Genomic DNA, 19,680 nt, shown 5'->3' with positions numbered 1-19,680 from the left:
CATCAACTTGAGATAGAAAGGTCTACAGGGTGGTAGATTGGATACTTCAAAAAGCTTGAAGTTCAAGTCTCACTTGGAAGGTCAGAATATCTTTGGGAGAGGTCTGATAGACGTGGAGAGGTCAAAGAATGGCATTTGACTTTTTCATATGAGGATTCATGAAGGAAATAATCAACCAGTGGCATTTGGTCTATCTCAGAAGTGAGTTCGAAGAATCAAGATAATCCACATATAGCAGCTGATTATTCTTGAAGAAAGTCTGAGACAAATTACTTTTGAGCAGAAAAGTAGAAAGTTGAAGACAAAAGGAGGTGTTTTCTATTCATCTCTTGGAGCTTGTGGTAGAAGTTCTAAGCTATCTATGGAAGAGTATCTCTTATAATGGGATGAGAATGTATATGTCCCAACTTGTGTCTGAGTCCTTTTGGAGTAAGCTGGTGACTCAGTGATATCTGAAGATTATCAGATGGTGTTCCCTGTTATGTTGTGAGGATGTCCTAACTAATGTTAGAACATTTTGTGAAGTGGTTTTCTGTTCTGGTTAGAAGAGAGATTGACACAGAGTGTGGATGTGTTCAGCCAAGAGGGTTGAACAGAGGGTGTGCTCTTGGCCGCCTTTATTGAATTGTAATTCCTTGTGTCAAAGCATATTGCTCAACAGGAATAAGGAAGTGTCGAACCACCTAGTATGTTGAGTTGTGTTAGTGTGTCGAAGTGTCGAAGCACGTTGCTTCACACAGGATTTTGACTTAGGCCTATTTTAGTAATGTTAGCTATTTTGGACTTTTATAGTTTTGGGCTTTGCCTTGAGGTCCAAGTTAACCTAAATCTATAAATAGAGGAAGTAACCCTTATTTTTGAAAAGAAGTGAATAGAGTATTCATAACATTGTAATTCACAATATTTTGCAGTTGCGAAGTGAATAAGAAGTTTTCCATAGTTTGTGGGCAGAGAGAAACTCTGTAGAATTTTATTAATCTTCTCTTTCATCGTTCTTTAATTTCTTTCTTTCTCCATTGTTTTTCTTTTATTCTCATTGTGTGGGTGATAACAATCTTGTTCATCAAGATTGATTGAATTTCTTCATAGGTTTGGGGAGATTCCCAACATCTGGTATCAAGAGCTCCGGTTAATCGATTTGTGGAAAGAAAATCACCATGGCAACTAATCATTCAAACGGGCATTTTCCAGCAAATCTTCAGATTCTCAAGAACAACAATTATGAGAATTGGTGCAAGCAGATAAAGGTTGTGTTATGTTATCAAGATCTTTGGGATCTTGTGAAGGAAAGAGTAACAACGCTTGCAGAAGCCGCGACAGATCAAGAAAAGGCTGCCCATAAAGAATTGAAGAAGAAAGATTATAAAGCTCTCTTTATAATCCATCAATGTGTTGATACAAATAACTTTGAAAAGGTTACTGATGCAGAGTCAGCGAAAGAAGCATGGGAAATTCTGGAGAAATCGTTTGGAGGCGCGGAGAAGGTGAAAGAGGTGAGGTTACAAACTCACAAAAGAACGTATGAATTGCTTCAGATGGAAGACAATGAAAGCATGACTGATTTTTTCACCAAGGTTACGAAACTGGTAAATCAAATCAAGGTATATGGAGAAGTGTTGACATCAAGATCTGTTGTTGGAAAGATATTGAGGTCGTTGGCTCCAAAGTTTGACCACGTGGTAGTAGCCATAGAAGAGTCGAAAGATTTGTCAAAATTGACAAAGGAAGAGCTTCAACGGACGCTTGAATCTCATGAACAAAGAATGGCTGAAAGAGTTGCAGGAAAGTCGAAGAGTGATATGGCTTTGCAGGGTCAATCAGCAAAAGAAAGAAAAAGCAAAGTAAGTTGGAATGGCAACAAAGGTAGAGGAGGTTACAATAATTCGTCTGGTCGAAATCAGCAAGAAGTAAACTGGTTGAATCATAGAAAACCCTGGAACCAAGGCAACCAAAGAGGTGGTGTTGCAGGTAGAGGAAGAGGTGATGGTCAAAAGCCAGACAAGAGTCACATTCAGTGTTACAATTTTCAAAGGTATGTGTAACACCTCAAAATTTGCCCTCCTCTCTTGGGACTAGCTTAACATATTGCATTGCATTTCTTAGGTCATTAGTCATTAGTATGTTGCATATCATGTGGCTACTTTGTGCAAATCATCCTCCTAAGTCTTGGTCAGAAGATAAGAGGTTGAGATTCAAGCTGAGGGTTCATTGAATTGATCATTAATCATCTGAGGATGTGTGATTCAAATTAGGGTTTCATGGTTTCTCAAGGAGATTGAGCTTGATCTTGGTTGAAATGATACATCATCATCATCATGGTTTTGTCATCACCAAGAGATTGATCAGATACCTTGAGATTAGGGTTTTGACCACTGATCAACCCTAATCAGCTGCATTGGGCCAATCAGGGTTTGGCAAGGAGATGGGGTCTACAATGGATATGGGGATCATTTCGTGATTATATTGAGCTTATGGAAGCTAGGGTTTCATCCTTGAGCCATTTCATCAGGAGTTTAAGGCTCAACTGGATCAGTGCATAGCCAAATTCATCTATCAGTCAGAAAAGTTAATTGTGGTCAACTGTGCCAAGAATGATGGATTTGGAGGTGGGAGAGGTTAGATACACTTCATTCATGTTGAAACAAGTTTCATTTGGCATTTCAAACATCAAGAATGAAGAAAATAAAGTCAGATGAAAAGTTTCCAAAAATGGCAAGTGACCTATAATTGGAAGTTTCCAAAAATGGAAAGTTTTTCATCTCAAAATTACATGTCCAAAAATGCTTCAAATGAAATTTTGTTCAACATGAAAGTTGTAGATCTTGCTCTCACCTTTCCAAAAAGTCCAAGAACATGAATTTCTCATGTGTGGTTGGCAAGTTGTGATCAAATCATTTTTCAAAAATGCCTAAATTCAAAGTGGCATAACTTTCACATGGAATGGCCAAATTGGGTGATTTTTCTTTGAGCAAACCACATTTCACATGTACTTTCATGATGCATCATCATATTTCATCAAAAAACATCATGGCAAAAAGTCATTTTTCAAGTGGATTATTTGAAAATTGGTGGGAAAAATGGTGAAATTTCAAATTACATGGATTTTGCACACAAAGCCTATTCCAACACATCACAAATGATCAAAGTGACTTGCTCCAACTGATATTGCACTGTTACATTGGCTGGTTTTAAAAAGGACATTTTGGCACTTTCACATAAAAACTCATTTTTACTAATTTCATTTGATTTGCTAATTGTGATTAGTAAATGGATTAGGAGATGGTATAAAGTGTTAATTATAACAGAATTGATGATCACACTTCACATTTCTCAAGATCTAACAGAATTTCCCTCCAATTCTCTCCAAATTCTCCAAAACTTTTTTGACATTTTTCATCAATTCTCATCAAATTCTTCATCAATTTTGTTGGTTCTTGTTGGATCTACACTCTACAAGCATTGGTGCACGACTGTTTCACAAGATCAAGGCCAAAAGGTTGAAGAATTTGGACTGTTGCATTCAAGCTCATCCATGGCAATTTCGTGATTCTGGCATCTGGAGCATTGCTGAGCTAAGCTATCCATTCCAATCACTTTCCACATCATTGAACTGCTTCTGTTTTGGTGTTTTGGATCTTGAGAGGCACGAATTCAGCACTGCATTCTCCATAAGGTAAATTCTCGAATTCTTTAATTGCTTGAATCATCATATGGCTTAGATAGATCTTTCAACATAGATTATCATGCTGCTTGTGGTTTTGAATTTGATTGAGTATCGAGAGAGAAATCTGAGATTTAAGTTTGATGTGCAAATGCTGTTTCGATCGATCCGCGCTGTGTAGTTAGAGTTAGGCCAAATGCTTACCATATCCATGATGTACATGCTTAGAGGATTCCATTGATATATGATTTGTGCATTTTGGTTGAGAATTCGTGCATGTCGATTTTCTGGAATTTGTGTTTGATGAAGATGATGAAAAACACGCTGAAACACGCGTTTTGATCCATGCTTTTCTATTTCCATTTCAAATTGGTGTTTACCGCCACCACTGGCCAATGAGAGCGCGCCATTCCATTAAATGAAACGACCGAGTTTTGGTCTCGTTCCTCAGAATTACAATTGTGCCATTATTTCATTTAATTCATTTGATATTTCATTTTCTTTTTCATTTGTTATTTCATTTTGATCCATGAACTTCAAAAAATCATAAGTGATTCATTTTTTGTCCAAATTTGATGAGACTTTTTGCATTGTTCTCCTTGTGATGTGTAGTTTTTTATGGTGATTTTTATTATTTTTGTGCACGTGTGGAAAAATAAAATGCCTAGGGTTTGATTGAATGTGTTCATTTTGTATATGCTTTTCCATTTCACTCATAAAATGATGATGCTTCCATAGAAATGCTTGAAATTTTTTGTGCATGTTCTGGACTCTTTGCTGGTGATTTTGATATGTGGTTTGCAATTTTTGGATCCCTGGTTGATGAGATATGAATTTTTGATTAGAGGTGTGACAATTTGTGTCACACCATGCTTGGTGAATTTCATGATTTTATTTAATGTACTTGTGGACATTGGATTGAGTTGAACTTTTGCATGATTGAGCATATGGATGTTGAGACCACATGTGAATTTTTCTGGATTTATTGATGGCATTTCCTATTTGATTGGATTTTTTTCCCCTGTTTGGTCATTTGTTGATTTTTTGTGACACATGTTTGTATTTGATTTGTGAAATTCTGGTTATTGATTGGATGAATGTGAAATTTGACATGTGAATTCTAGACACATTATAGGTCATTGTGGTTTTGATCCCATTCATTTATCATATGTTGTCACTGTTTTATGATTGATGGAAGTTGATGATTGTTTTGATGCCTTGTGTTGGCTTGCTTGAACTTGTCTGGACTTTATGAATTTAATTTCCATACTTCCTCTGGTCCAAATAGTATGAAATTTGATATGATGCTCATTGAATGTGTTCTGTTTAGGCTTGAATTTTTGTGGAATTTATTGAGCTGTTTTGATATTGATTTGATTGTGATCATTCTGTTTGGTCTTTTGAGGTTGCAAATTGCATGTTTTGTGCCTTTTCTTTCATGAAATGATGATGATGAATGATATAAGCATGGGACCAACGGGATGTGTTTCTAGTTTGTTTGATTGTGATTTTGATTAATTTTCACTTGCTGTTTTGGATTTTTCATCTCCTTTTGACCCTAGGCTTGTCCTAGTGGTCTTGTTTCTCACTTTTGAATTGTGTTTCAGGTTGAGATGCAAATGCTTTAAAGGAGAATAATGCAAGTTAATTGAGTTTGATTTGGTTAATTGTTGTGAACTAACTTGTGTGTTTTGTAGGATGCTTGGCTCAATTGAGTTGGTTGTGCTTTGCACATTGCATTGATTGTACATTGACTGTTGGTTATTATACTGTTGGTTTTTATTGTTTGTTTTGACTTTGTGACTTGAATACTGACTATATTAGATTGATTTCAGGTACCATAGTCGCTTTAGTTCTTTAAGAACTTGTTGCGCTGCTGCTTGGTTGTATAAACCAGTTGAGGTAGACTCTTTTGTCTCCATGTAGTCTGGAAGACCTGGCTTGTTATTTAGCCAGGCAACTGTCTGAAGTCCTCCTTAAGAGGCGATGTTTGTGATTGTTTAACTTTGTCCCCAAGCAGGAAAAGACCTTGATTAAGGCAATTGGCAGAACCCAAGGGATGTGCAATCCATCCCCTGCTATTCTTGTTGAGTCGTCCCTCTGCTCACACCACTGTGTTGATGCATTGGGACATTAACCCAAGATCAGTTGAGTCAGAGTCTTGAGTGTAGAAGGGTTCCCCCATTCTGAACCCACGCTCCTTTGTCTGAAGCTCTCCCTGGCCAGGGATAAGAGCTGTGAAGTCTAATCTTCACTCACCTTTCATCTGCTTCACCCTGACTCTCAATGTCAGGGTTAAGAGCGAACACTACCCTATACAATTGACCTGCCTCGGCAGTCCACCCTTGTTTGAGCCTCACTTGACTGGATATAGTGTGTGCTATTTGAAATGTTTGCTTTATTTTGATTGAGCATGTGTGTTTGCTTTTCCTGGTTAGGATTAGCTTGCTGTTGTGCAAGTAGATAGAAACCATAACATAGGGCAATGATGCATGATAACACCTAGGCTCGAGTCCAGCTCCCTAGTAGTGTGTCTCCCTTTGTATCTGGTTAGAATTTCTTTCCCGTTCAGGGGAACTACGTCGCCCTGATCCTCATACCAGATGAGGTACGTAGGCAGGAGACCGTGCGAGGTCTCTCCGGGCACTTTTTTTCTTTTCTTTGTGTGTGTTTGCTTGACAGTTGCTAGGCTCGAGTGCCTGACTCCTTAGTAACTTGTTGTTTGTTTCTTCTTGTGTGTCAGGATATGGATGTAAGACCAGCGATTGGCTGTCCGTATCCTAATTGTGTTTGTTTGGTTCGGAAGCAGATGTAAGTCCAGCGATTGGCGTTCGGGTTCCATGTTTGCCTGTGTTTGTGTGTGTCTTGTTTGGCGTGCGTGAGCCGAACTACGGCAGCTCTGATTCTCGTTCCAGACGAGATACGTAGGCATAGGATGCGATATCCTAGCGAGCCCTCCCCTTTTTTCCCCACCTGTGTTGTCTTCGGTGTGTGTGTGTGTGTGATGTTTGTTTTAGCAACCTTTTTCTATCGTTAGAGTGTGGATCCCGTCGAGTACGACGGACGTGAGGGGTGCTAATACCTTCCCCTTGCGTAACCGACTCCCGATCCCATTCTCTTTGGTCACGAGACCATGCTTTTCCCAGGTTTACTCTGAGCGTTTCCTTTCCCTCTTTTGGGATAAATAACGCACGGTGGCGGCTCTGTGTTGTTTTTGTTTCAGCCCGCCGGTTGTTTTTCGCGGATGCGACAGTATGGTCACTATTCTAGTGATTGTCCAGAAAAACAGAAGAATCAAGAAACTTATGCCAAGCTGGCGAAACATGAAGAAGAAGAAGAAGAAGAAGAGACGTCGTTGATGGTTACAACAAGAGATGAAGAGAGATTCAAGGACCAGTGGTACTTGGATTCAGGATGCTCATAACACATGTCTGGAAGGAAAGATTCGTTTGTCAACATAAAGCCCTCAATGAAGAACATGGTGAAATTTCCAAATGACAACACTCTAGCAGCTGAAGGTGTTGGTGATGTTTTGATTATGAGGAAAGATGGAAAGAAGTCAGTAATTACAAATATGTTGTACATACCAGGCATGAATAGCAATTTGCTCAGCATAGGGAAGTTAGTCGAAAAGAACTACAAGGTGTCGATCAAAGACAAGATTATGAGAGTTCTCGACTCAAATGGAAGGTTGATCTTGAAGGCTCCAATGTCTTAGAATAAAACCTTCAAGATTGAGCTTAATGTGATGGAGCATAAGTTCCTTGCAACAGCAGCCAGCAGAGATGAATGGATATGACATTATAGACTTGGCCATCTCAATTTCAAAGACATCAGAGATTTGAAGAAAAGAAATATGGTTTCAGGATTACCAGAAATCGACATTCCAAATGAAGTGTGTGAAGAATGCGTGCAGGAGAAGCAGCATGAGAACAACTTCAGTAAAGATACAGGAAGTAGGTCGAAGGCAATTCTTGAAGTCATATACTTTGATGTATCTGGCCCTCTCCAGGTGGATTCGATTGGAGGTAACAAATACTTTGTTACATTCATAGATGATTTCAGTCAAAAACTATGGTCTTACCTGATCAAGAAGAAAAGTGAAGTGATCGAGGTATTTGCCAAGTTTAAATTTATGGTCGAAAGACAGAGCGGTCGAAAGATGAAGATTTTGAGTACTGATGGTGGTGAAGAATATGTGTCGAAAGATTTCAATGCATTATGTGTGAAAGAAGGGATTGTACATGAGGTGGTGCCACCCTACACTCCACAACAGAATGAAGTCGTAGAAAGGAAGAATATAACCATTATCAATATGGTTAGAAGTATGTTAAAAGGCAAGCATCTACCCAAAGAATTATGGGGAGAAGTTTTGTCGACTGTGACATATATCCTGAACATATATCTGAACCCTAAACCCTAAACCCTAAACCCTAAACCCTAAACCCAAGCTAGAAGGAATCACGCCAGAAGAATGTTGGTCTGGTGTCAAGCCTAGCTTGAGTCATCTGAGGGTGTTTGGCTCTATAGCACATAGACATGTGCCAGATCAGTTGAGAAGAAAACTTGATGACAAGTCGAGTCAGATGATCCTAATAGGATATCGTTCGACTGAAGGATACAAGTTGTTTGACCCAGTGAATAAGCAAGTGGTGATCAACAGGGACGTGATCATAGATGAGATTAAGGAGTGGGATTGGACTGAAAATATAAAGAAAGATTTAGTGAGAATCTTTTGTGATGAACTATCTAGTGAAGTCGAAAGAGAAGTTCGACGGGAAGAAGTCAGACGTGAAGCAGGCCCAAGCAGACCTCAAAGAACAAGACACATGCCTGGAAGGTTGCTAGAATGTGTGATTACATTAGATGATATGGTCAATGAAGAAGGTGAGCTGGTACATTATGCTTTCTACATAGATGTCGAACATGTCAATGCAGTTGAGGCATTGAAAAATTCGAAGTGGACGAAAGCAATGGACGAAGGGCTGAACTCAATCAAAGTCAACAACACTTGGTCACTTATCGAATTTCCCCAAAACAAGAAGGCAAACAATGTGAAGTGGGTATACAAGGTGAAGTTGAATCCCAAAGGAGAACTTACTCGACACAAGGCGAGACTTGTGGTGAAAGGATTTTTTCAGAAAGAAGGAATCGACTTTGATGAGGCTTTTGCACCTGTTGCTAGGATCGAAATAATCAGGTTGGTTGTTGGTCTAGTAAACGTGAGCAACTGGAAGATGTGTCAGATGGATGTGAAATATGTATTCCTTAATGGTCCCTTAGAATATGAAGTTTATGTTTCACAACCAGCTAGGTTTATGAAACATGGCGAAGAAAGAAAGGTGTACAGGCTGCATAAAGCCCTGTACGGACTTAAACAAGCTCCGAGAGCTTAGAACAAGAAGATATATGGTTTTCTAAGGGAGAAGGAATTTGTGAAGTGCACAGGTGAACATGGAGTATATGCAAGAATAAGCAAGAGTGAATTCCTTATACTATGTCTCTATGTCGATGACTTGTTTAACAGGTAGCTGCAAGAAGGAGATAGAAGACTTCAAAGGTGATCTCAATAAAGAATTTAAAATGTCAGATCTGGGTGACATTTCATATTTCATTGGTATCGAATTCTACAAGAGTGGTAGAGGTTTGATGATACATCAAAGAAGGCATGTAGACGAAATACTCAAGAGATTTGAGATGTAAGATTGCAACCCAACTTCGACTCTAGCTGAGCCCAGATTACAACTATTGAAGAACTCAGATGAAGATGATGTCGGTCCAACCCAATATAGAAGACTTATTGGGTCACTTCGATACCTTTGTCACACAAGGCCTGACTTAGCATACAGTGTAGGTATGGTGAGTAGGTTCAGGTAGAAGCCAAAGGTATCACATCTAGCAGTGGCGAAGAGGATACTAAGGTATCTGAAAGGAACTCTCGACTATGGGATTTATTTCCTGCATCTGATGAAGGAAAAGAATGCAAATTAGTGGGATACACCAACTCAAGTTGGTGTAGTGATGTTGAGGATCGAAAATCCACAGTGAGCTATGTGTTTATGCTAGGTGGTGCACCAGTTGCGTGGAGTTTGAGAAAAGAGCCAGTAGTGGCATTATCATCGCGTGAAGCAGAATACATAGTTGTTTCTCTTTGTGTATGTCAAGCAACATGGATGGTGAATCTAGTCAAAGAGATAACATCGAAGAGTCATGGAGCAATTACCATGAGAATCAACAGCATGTCAGTTATCAATCTAGTGAAGAATCCGATAGTACATGGTCGAAGCAAGCACATCGAAATGAGGTTCCATTATCTTCGAGAGCATATAGCGGATGGGAAGATGAATGTGGAACACTATAGAACTGAGAATCATATCACAGACATCATGACGAAGGGAGTGCAGGTCGAAGTGTTCAGAAGGTTAAGAGATATGATGAATGTAGAGAGCTTAGACACAATGAATTAGGTGGTGTGTTGAATTGTAATTCCTTGTGTCAAAGCATGTTGCTCGACAGGAACAAGGAAGTGTAGAACCGCCTAGTGTGTTGAGTTGTGTTAGTGTATCGAAGTGTCGAAGCACGTTGCTTCACACAGGATTTCGACTTAGGCCTATTTTAGTAGTTTTAGCTATTTTGGGATTTTATAGTTTTGGGCTTTGACTTGAGGTCCAAGTTAACCTAAATCTATAAATAGAGGGAGTAACCCTTATTTTTGAAAAGAAGTGAATAGAGTATTCATAACATTGTAATTCACAGTATTTTGCAGTTGCAAAGTGAAAAAGAAGTTTCCACAGTTTATGGGCAGAGAGAAACTCTGCATAATTTTATTACTCTTCTCCTTCATCGTTCTTTACTTTATTTCTTTCTCCATTGTTTTTATTTTATTGTCATTGTGTGGGTGATAACAATCTTGTTCATCAAGATTGATTGAAATTCTTCATAGGTTTTGGGGGATTTCCAACAGCCTCTGCTCTATAATTTCTCGAGCCTTACACTTCCTACAAAAATCGTTGATATGAAGTAAAGTTAAGTTCAATAGAGTGTGATGTTTTTAAAATTCATGCAAGTAATAAACGACATTGCATGCTCTTTTAAACTTAACCAGGAAAATATGTTTTCTAACGTCTATCTTACATGTGAGCTGAATTGTTTTGATCAGCAAGTAACTCATCTGAAAACGTTTCTTTCCTTTTTTCTTTGTTAATCTTCCTGAGAAGTAGTTCAACAGAGAACGTATAATTGTTACGATCTAATCATATACAAACGATGATAAAAAAAGTTAAAGATGAATCACTCAAAAATCAAATTTTTATGGGACTTTCAACAACACTGGACTATTATAAGTAATTCATATTCATAAGCAGTATTCTGACTCAGAAGCATAAGCTTTTGAGGTTGTTAGTTTATAAGTGTGTTTTAGCTTATGGGTAGTACTATTTGTTTTGTTAAATTTAACCAAGCTAGTGTAGGTTAGCATTTTCGCCTACGCGGCATTATTGTTTGTGTATATAAACCAAGCGTGTAACATGATTTTAAAGTGAATGCAATCAACGAAGTTTCTATCTCAAAAGTTAGTTAGATCTATTTTCTCTCTCTTCTCTCGACATCTTCTTTCATCTTCATCTTCAACCTTGTGCATTAACAATTGGCATCTAGAACTCCGGTTTGATTCACATGGAAGATTCATAGGGAAACACGAGTGTACGGTGAGGCGTGTGTGATTGATTTCTTTTCTTGAATTTGCATTGAATTCACGATCGGAATCGGAACAGAATCGTATTTCTTAATTTTGCAGGATTAGAAAACATGAGTGTTAAGTGATATCTATGTGACTTTCAGTGCATAAAATCAAAGGTCAACGGAGGAAACGGTAGCTTAAATACAAAGCTTTCAGTGTTTGATGGAGAGAATTGGAATTGATGGTCGATTTAGACGCGTGTGTTGCTTGGCACTCAAGACGTTCTTGATCTCGTCAACAACGGCTATGTTCCGGTTCCAACGGATGCGACTGAAGCACAAATAAACACATAAATAGAAACAAGGAAAAAAGATCAAAAGGCATTGTTCTACATCCATAAGTGTGTATATGCAAACATGTTTGAGAAGATCGCATATTCAGCAACGACGAAGGTTGTGTGGGACACACTGGTAGGGTGCTATAAAGGTGAAGCTTCAGTCTCTACATAAGTAGTATCAGAATCTCAACATGAAGGACAATGAGAAGATACCTGATTATATTTCTAGAGTGACTCTGATCACCAATGAGATGAAATCTTGTAGAGAAAATTTGTCAAAATAAGTAATCATTGAGAATGTATTGATATCTCTTACTCCTTAATTTAATTACATTGTTGTAGCAATTGAACATTTTAAAGACCTACGCACCATGAGGATTGAAGAGTTGCAGAGAAATCTAGAGGCACAAGAGTTGCGTCTTACTAAGAGAACCTATGAAAGAGAGGTAGAGTAGGCTCTAAAGGCGTCATCTAGGAAGAAGAGTCAGAAGCAATCTTGGTTAGAAGCCAAGAAGAGACATGGTAGTGGTTTTCAGAAGTCAGAAGCCTTCAATTTTGATAAGAAGAAATATCAAAAGGGAAAGGAGAAGTTTGATAAGAAGAATGTTCAATGCTACTGTTGTAAGAAGTTTGGCCACTTTTCTGTTGGTTGTTGGTCAAATAAGGAAAAGAAATTAGAATAAGCAAACTTAGCCAGAGGAGATGTTGATGATGAATATGTGCTATTGATGGCTTATGAATCTGATGGTGCATATTTGGTAGATTGGTTGTATATGGATATTAGTTGCTCAAATCACCTAAATGGAAACAAAGAATGGCTGGTTGATCTTGACTCTAGAAAGAGGATAAAGATCAGATATGCTGATGATAAATACCTCAACGCTGAAGGTATGGGAAAATTCAAAGTCAAGGTGAATAATGGTAAAACTTTTTTGATCAAGGATGTTTGGTATGTTCCTAGCATGAAGAGAAATATGATGAGTGTAGGTCATCTCATTGAGAAAGGTTTCTCAGTTACTATGAAGAACAATATCTTGAAATTATATGATTCTAATCAGAAGCTGATTATGCAATTTGAGCAAGGAGGCAACAAAACATTTAAAGTGAATATGGAGACAACTGAAACTAAATACCTTAGTGCAGTAGGCGTTGAAGGTGATAGTGAGATGTGGCACAAGAGATTGGGGCATCTTAATTTCAGAAGCTTAGGGCATATTAATTCTAAGAAGTTGGTATATGGCATTCTCAATATTATGAAGCCTGATAAGTCATGTGAGATATGCATGAAATGCAAGCAATCTAGTGAAAGAAAATTGCGATCCAAAACGCAGCGAAAATTAAAAATTTTCCTTTAGTGATCCTTACAAATGGGCATGGTCGGTGATAGAAATTGTTACCTCTTGTGGAGATTGAAACTTTTGATGCAGATCTAAGGAGTGATCACGAGTGTTGAATGGTGACAATGCCTCTACTCAATCCACACGAACGGATTCCTTCAGTCTCAGTGCTAGCTACCACGAATGAAGGCTTTGAGTGAGAGAGAGAGAGAGACTGAGAGAGACAGAGAAAAATAAAATTTCATCTAGTGAAATGCTTCTGCACAAGGGTTCTATTTAAAGAACCACTTGTGTGGGCTGCAAGCTAAAAAGCCCACTTAAGTGTATGTTGCCCATATCTTATGGTATATCGAAAATCACTTAAGCGCGTGGTACCTTACCATATTTCGTATTCTACTAAAGTGTATTGTACCTTACGATGTTCTACAATTCACTTAACTCCATTGTACCTTACGATGTTCCTTATTTACTCTATCTCTCATCAATCTGTCCTTTTGTGTGTGACCCTGTAGGTTTTTGCGACATTGGCAATTATATTAATCCACATATTTAACATAATAAACATTGAGAGATATCTAGCAACACATCATTTCTACCCAAGACATGAAATTCAAGGTGAAGGCTGAAAAACAGAGTGGTCAGAAGCTGAAAGTTCTCAAAACTGACGGTGGAGGTGAGTATAACTCTATGGAGTTCAAAAAGTTATGTGAGGAGAATATAATTAAGCATGAGATGACTGATTCATACACTCCTCAACATAATGGTCTTGCTGAAAGAATAAATTGAACTTTTCTTTATAAGACAAGGAGTATGTTGACGGAGAAGAAGTTGCCTCACACCTTGTGGGGAGAAGTTGTTACCACGGTAGCATATGTGCTCAACATGTGTCCAACAAAGAAGCTGAATAAAATTGTTGCTTTTCAGAAGTGGACTGGTAAGAAGCAAAGTGTGAGTCATTTCAAGGTATTTAGTTTAGTTTGTTACAAACATGTTCCATGTGCTACTAGAAAGAAGTTGGATGATAGAAGCAAAGTAATATTGATGATTGGGTACCGCAGTACATGTGCGCATAAGCGTTATTGTCCAGTCACTAATAAGGTTGAAGTCAACTGAGACGTCATTATGAAGGAATCGGGAGCATGGGATTGGAGTATGTCTCAATCCAACTCTGGTGTAGTGCTAACACCTGAGTTAACTTTTAAAGATACTTCAGAATCTGAAGGTTCTAAAGACAAGTTAGAATCAGAAGATGGTTATGAAAGAGGCTCTGAAAGCGAGTCTGACTCTAAAGGTGAATCTGATTCTGATCCAGATTCTGATGATGATCCAGACTCTGGGGGTCAAGACTTTGGAGGAGGTCAAACTTTTGAAGATGGAGCTTATAAAGGTGGTACAACCTCTGGAGGTGGTCAAGCATCTAATATTGTTCCAGCATCTAAAGAATATTTTGAAAAAGTTCTGAGACCGCAGAGAATCAGACAAATACCAAGGAGATTTGCGAAGTTTAACATGTTATAAGATACTGAAGTAGACTTTGAAGGAGAAGTCATTCGGTGTTCCATGTTAGTAGACTCTGAACTAGTTAGTGTTGAAGAAGCTCTCAAGAATAAAGTGTGTTTAAAGGCCCTGGAATAAGAACTTGAGGCTATAGAAACAAACAAGACTTGGGAGTCTACTGAGATTCCAAAGGATAAGAAATCCATCAACATCATATGGGTTTTCAAGGTGAAACTAAATCCATATGGATCAATTGGAAAGCAGAAAGCAAGTTTAGTAGCAAGAGGATTTCTATAGAAATATGGGTTAGATTATTTTGAAGTGTTTACGCCTATAGCTAGACATGAAACAATCAAATTGGTGATTGATATAGCTGCTAATAGAAATTGGCATTTGATGTATCTAGATGTGAAATATGCATTTACGAATGGTGCATTTCAAGAAGAGGTATATGTGTCACAACCTCCAGGATTTATGAAAATAATTTGGAAGGGATAGTGTACATGTTACATAAAGCGTTGTATAGACTGAAACAAGCTCATAGAGCTTGGAATTTGAAAATTGATTCATTTTTCAAGCTCCAAAGATTGATAAAGTGTGAGACGGAGTATGACATTTATGTTAAGCATACTCTTGAATTCAATATGATTTTAGTGTGTCTCAATGTTGATGGAATATTACTGATAAGAAGTTGTTCAGATGAGATAATGAAGTTCAAGAAGGTGCTGATGAATGAGTTTGAGATGACTAATCTGGGAAATATGGTATATTTTCTAGGGATGGATATTCGGTATTCTGAGAAGGGTATCATTTTGCATTAGTTGAAGTACGAACTTGAACTTCTAAAGAATTTTAGCTAACAAATTGCAAGACTGCAATCACACTTGTTGAGATGAATCACACGTTGGATTCTGAGGTTGAGGGTGATGATGTAGATGCTACAATTTTTAAACAATTGGTTGTCCCCTGACATATGTTATGCAGTTGGAATGGTAATTAGGTTTATGAACAAACCAAAGTGGTCACTTACCAAGCCGCTATCAGGATTCTAAGGTATATTAAAAGGACTCTGAAGTATGGAGTGTTATTCTCTTCTGGTGTTAAGTATGAATCAGAACTGATGTGTTATTCTGATTTGGATTGGTGTGGATACATAGTTGATAGAAGAAGTACTTCTGGATATTTCTTCAAGTATCTGGGAGGTCTTATTTCTTGGTGTTCCAAGAAGCAGCCAGTTGTTGCTTTGTCAACCTGTGAAGTTGAGTACATTGCAGGTGCTTTGTGTGTGTGTTAAGCTATTTGGCTTATGAAATTTTTGCAGGATCTGAAGATCAAAGTGAACAAGCTTGCAAAGCTGATGATTTATAACAAAACAGCTATAAGCCTTACCAAGAATCTATGTCGCATTAAAGAAGCAAGCATATTGACATGACGTTTCATTTTTTGAGTTATCGAATGCAGAATGGAGTGCTAGAAGTTATACACTATAGTACTCAGAAGCAACTTGCAAATGTGTTGAGTAAAGCTGTGAAGACTAAACACTTTATCCACATGAGGGATGGAATTTGTGTTGTAGAGTTTAGTTACCTGAATATGAATTAATGGATGGTGTTAGAAGTAATTCATATTCAGAAGGAGTGTCCTAACTCAAAAATAAAAACTTGTGAGGTTGTTGTTCCAAAAGTGTGTTTTACCTTCTGAGTAGTAGTATTTGTTTTGTTAAGCTTAACCTAGCTAGTGTAGGTTAGCATTTTCTCCTACGTGGCATTATTATTTGTGTATATAAACCAAACATGTAACAGAATTTGAAAGTGAATGAAATCAACAAAGTTTCTCTCTCAAAAGTTAGTTAGATTTATTTTCTCTCTCTTCTCCCTCCATCTTCTTCCATCTTCATCTTCAACCTTGTGCACTAACACAAGCTACCTGAAAAAATATAGAGAAATATGAAATGTAAGGTGAGTTGAGTTTAAGGAAAGGTGAGTTGAGTTGAGTTTATGGAAAGTTTTTTGTTGATGAAGAAGAAGAAGAGTTGTGGAACTGGTGTAGCAGCTTCAAGTGGTAAGTTAAGTCCCACATTGTTTGAGTTGTACTTTGCTTAAGTGTTTATATATGTTATACAAACATCAACTTGTAATTGGAGTGTTGGGTTGACATGTTATGAATTGGGCTAAGGCCCAAAATTTACTTTTCATAATTTAATTATTTAATATTTTAAAACACTTAATAAAAATGATAGAATGATTAATTATTAATTAATTATTTAAAAAATTAATGCACAATTAGTGTCATAAGTTTAAAAAAATTACTCATTCGAATACACCAATAGTGTCATACTTGACACTTTCACGTAGATTAAGAAAATGTAATAAATGAAAGAGAGATAATAGTGATTTTACCAAATTATCCTTATAAATTATTGGTGTATTCAAATTAGCATTAATGAAAAGTTAGAAAACAATAAATTAAGAGTATTAAGTAGAGGGTGGAATTGGAAGATAAAAATTAAAATTGCATTGGTAAGCTAAAATGAGAAATATTTTGGGACAAATAATTTTTTTACATGGGACACTTATTTTGGGACGGAGGGAGTAATAAATAATAAATAATCCTACTCATTCATACCACATCATTAAAATTTTATTTTTAGTTCTAATCATCAATGTCATGTCTGTAAAATTGGAGAGGAGGTCATGGAAATCCCAAGGGTAGTAAAGTTGAGGGACCAAAAAGTTGATTTTTTAAATGGAGAGACTAAAAGTTAAAAAAAAATTAAATTAGGGGATAAAAGTGAATTTAAGAGAATAATATATAATATATATATATATATATATATATATATATATATATATATATATATATATATATATATATATATATATATATATATATATATATATATATATATATATATATATATATATATATATATATATATATATATATATATATATATATATATATATATATATATATATATATAAGAACAATACATCTTCTATTCCAGAAAACATATACTTGACTTTTCCTGTCCTTCTGCCACGTCACCATTTTGAGAGTATTTTGTGTCCAAAATTTACTTTTAGCAACCAACTCTATAAACTAATTTTATTTTAATTTAATACTCATTTTTTCTCTCTTATTGATTTTAATTTCGTGATCGAACTTTCTTTCTCAACCAGATTTCTTAATTTTTCACCTTCTTTTTTCAACTATGGCTGCATTTCAACCTGTCAATACATCTAATGTTCTGTCAATTCAATCACTTCATTCAAGGTCTCTCCCTTCTCTTCCTAGCATAATGAGACTTATTATTTTCAGTATAAAATCATTTATCCACCATTTACCCATTTTTTTTCTTTCGGAAACCGTCATCTACACTTCTATTACATTGGTATTTCACTATTCTTTCTTCATTTTCACCTATTTCGTCATAGTCCTACAATGGCACACCCTTTTGAGTTAATCAAAGATATAACTGATAAGAAGGAATTATGAAAACTTGTTGTCAATGTTCATCACAAATGGACAGTCTTATCTAACAATAGGTAGTACATCAAACTTGTTTTCATTGATAAAGAAGTAAGATGATTTTAAAGTTTTTCAGCTTACCTAGTTTTCATTATTTAGTTTTTTTTTTATAAAACCCTTATCTCATTTTCATATTTGTTATTTGTTGCATTATCATATCTACTGATTTTGTCTATTTATGGTTTTGTTCTTGACAATTTTCCATTACCTTAACCTATTTTGTTGTTTGTTATGGTTTTTATGTTTATGTTTTCAATATATGAGTTTTTATGTTTGTTATGGTTTTGTTCTTGACAGTTTTCCATTACCTTAACCTATTTTGTTGTTTTTTGTGGTTTTTATGTTTATGTTTTCGACATCTGGGTTATTAATACTTTTTTTTCGATTTTATTCTTTAGGTTTTTAGAATAACATAATCTCATTCGTAAATATTTCTACAGGGAATTGATATTCATGTCATCATCCCAACATTCTATAAAGCAACATTTGATTCGGTCCTAATTGCCAATAACACATATACAATCTCCAAATTTCAAATTCAAAAGAATGACTTGATGTTCACGACGGCTGACCATAAATATCTCCTCAATTTTACTGGTCGATCTAGGGTTTCAGATATCAACAAACATACAATACCATATCTGGAGTTGCACTTCAAACCATTTACTAATATTATTTATGGAAAGTGGAACAAGGATCGCTTAATAGGTAAAATTTACTTCAAATAATCCACACTTTTTGTCAAGCTTTATCTAAAGTTTCATCATTGAATGACTTGTTGATATTATAATACACCATTAATCAAATGTTATTGGGGTGGTTGATGACATTGACTACACACAATCTCAGCCAGGGAGTAAAAAATAGCAGGTCAATTTAATCTTAAAGAATTTGGGGTTTGTATTCTACAAATTTTTATTGCTTTTTTTTTACTTTTTTCCTTTATGTTCACAATCTATTTTCAAACAAACTTTTACTAATATCATATTCCATAGGAGCAACACAGTCAACTGCACGCTTTAGGAAGCTTATGCATTGAAATTTCTAAAATACTATGAAAATACAAAAGATATGTCACCTATTATTGTTGTCTTACAATATGCAAAGATCAAGGAAGAATGTCTTTATTTATATACTTCTTTCATTCTGTTCATTGCCCTTTTAGTAAATTCGACTAATCATTCACGATTATTTGGACTTTCAAGGAAATGTCCATTCTCTGTTTTAAACACATAAAATGTTACCCTTCTTTCCATCAATGACAATTTTCTACATATCAGTGATTTCATGAAGAGGTACCCTTCAATTGGTTCAGATATCTACAACTATCTAATATTATTTAATTTTACAACTTTAACATTTATGTTTCTATATATAGGATACCTAAAGACATATTAACTTAAATGTCGAGTCATACTTTTAGTTCAGTTTATTGAAAATATCTACAAGCTTTGGATATTTACATATATCTCCTTATGATAGATTCATGTCCAACGTTATTCCAACGCCACTCCATGAAATTTTTGCTCTTCCAGATGTAATAATAATATGTCAATGTTTTCTTAGTTCAATACTTTATTTGACCTCCTTTAGAATATACTAAAGTCCTTATTTGTAGTTGACTTTCTGTATCATCGTT

The sequence above is a fragment of the Lathyrus oleraceus genome, chromosome 5 (assembly GCF_024323335.1).
Source record: "Lathyrus oleraceus cultivar Zhongwan6 chromosome 5, CAAS_Psat_ZW6_1.0, whole genome shotgun sequence".
Classification (NCBI taxonomy): domain Eukaryota; kingdom Viridiplantae; phylum Streptophyta; class Magnoliopsida; order Fabales; family Fabaceae; genus Lathyrus; species Lathyrus oleraceus.
Note: the sequence above shows the minus strand (reverse complement) of the source record.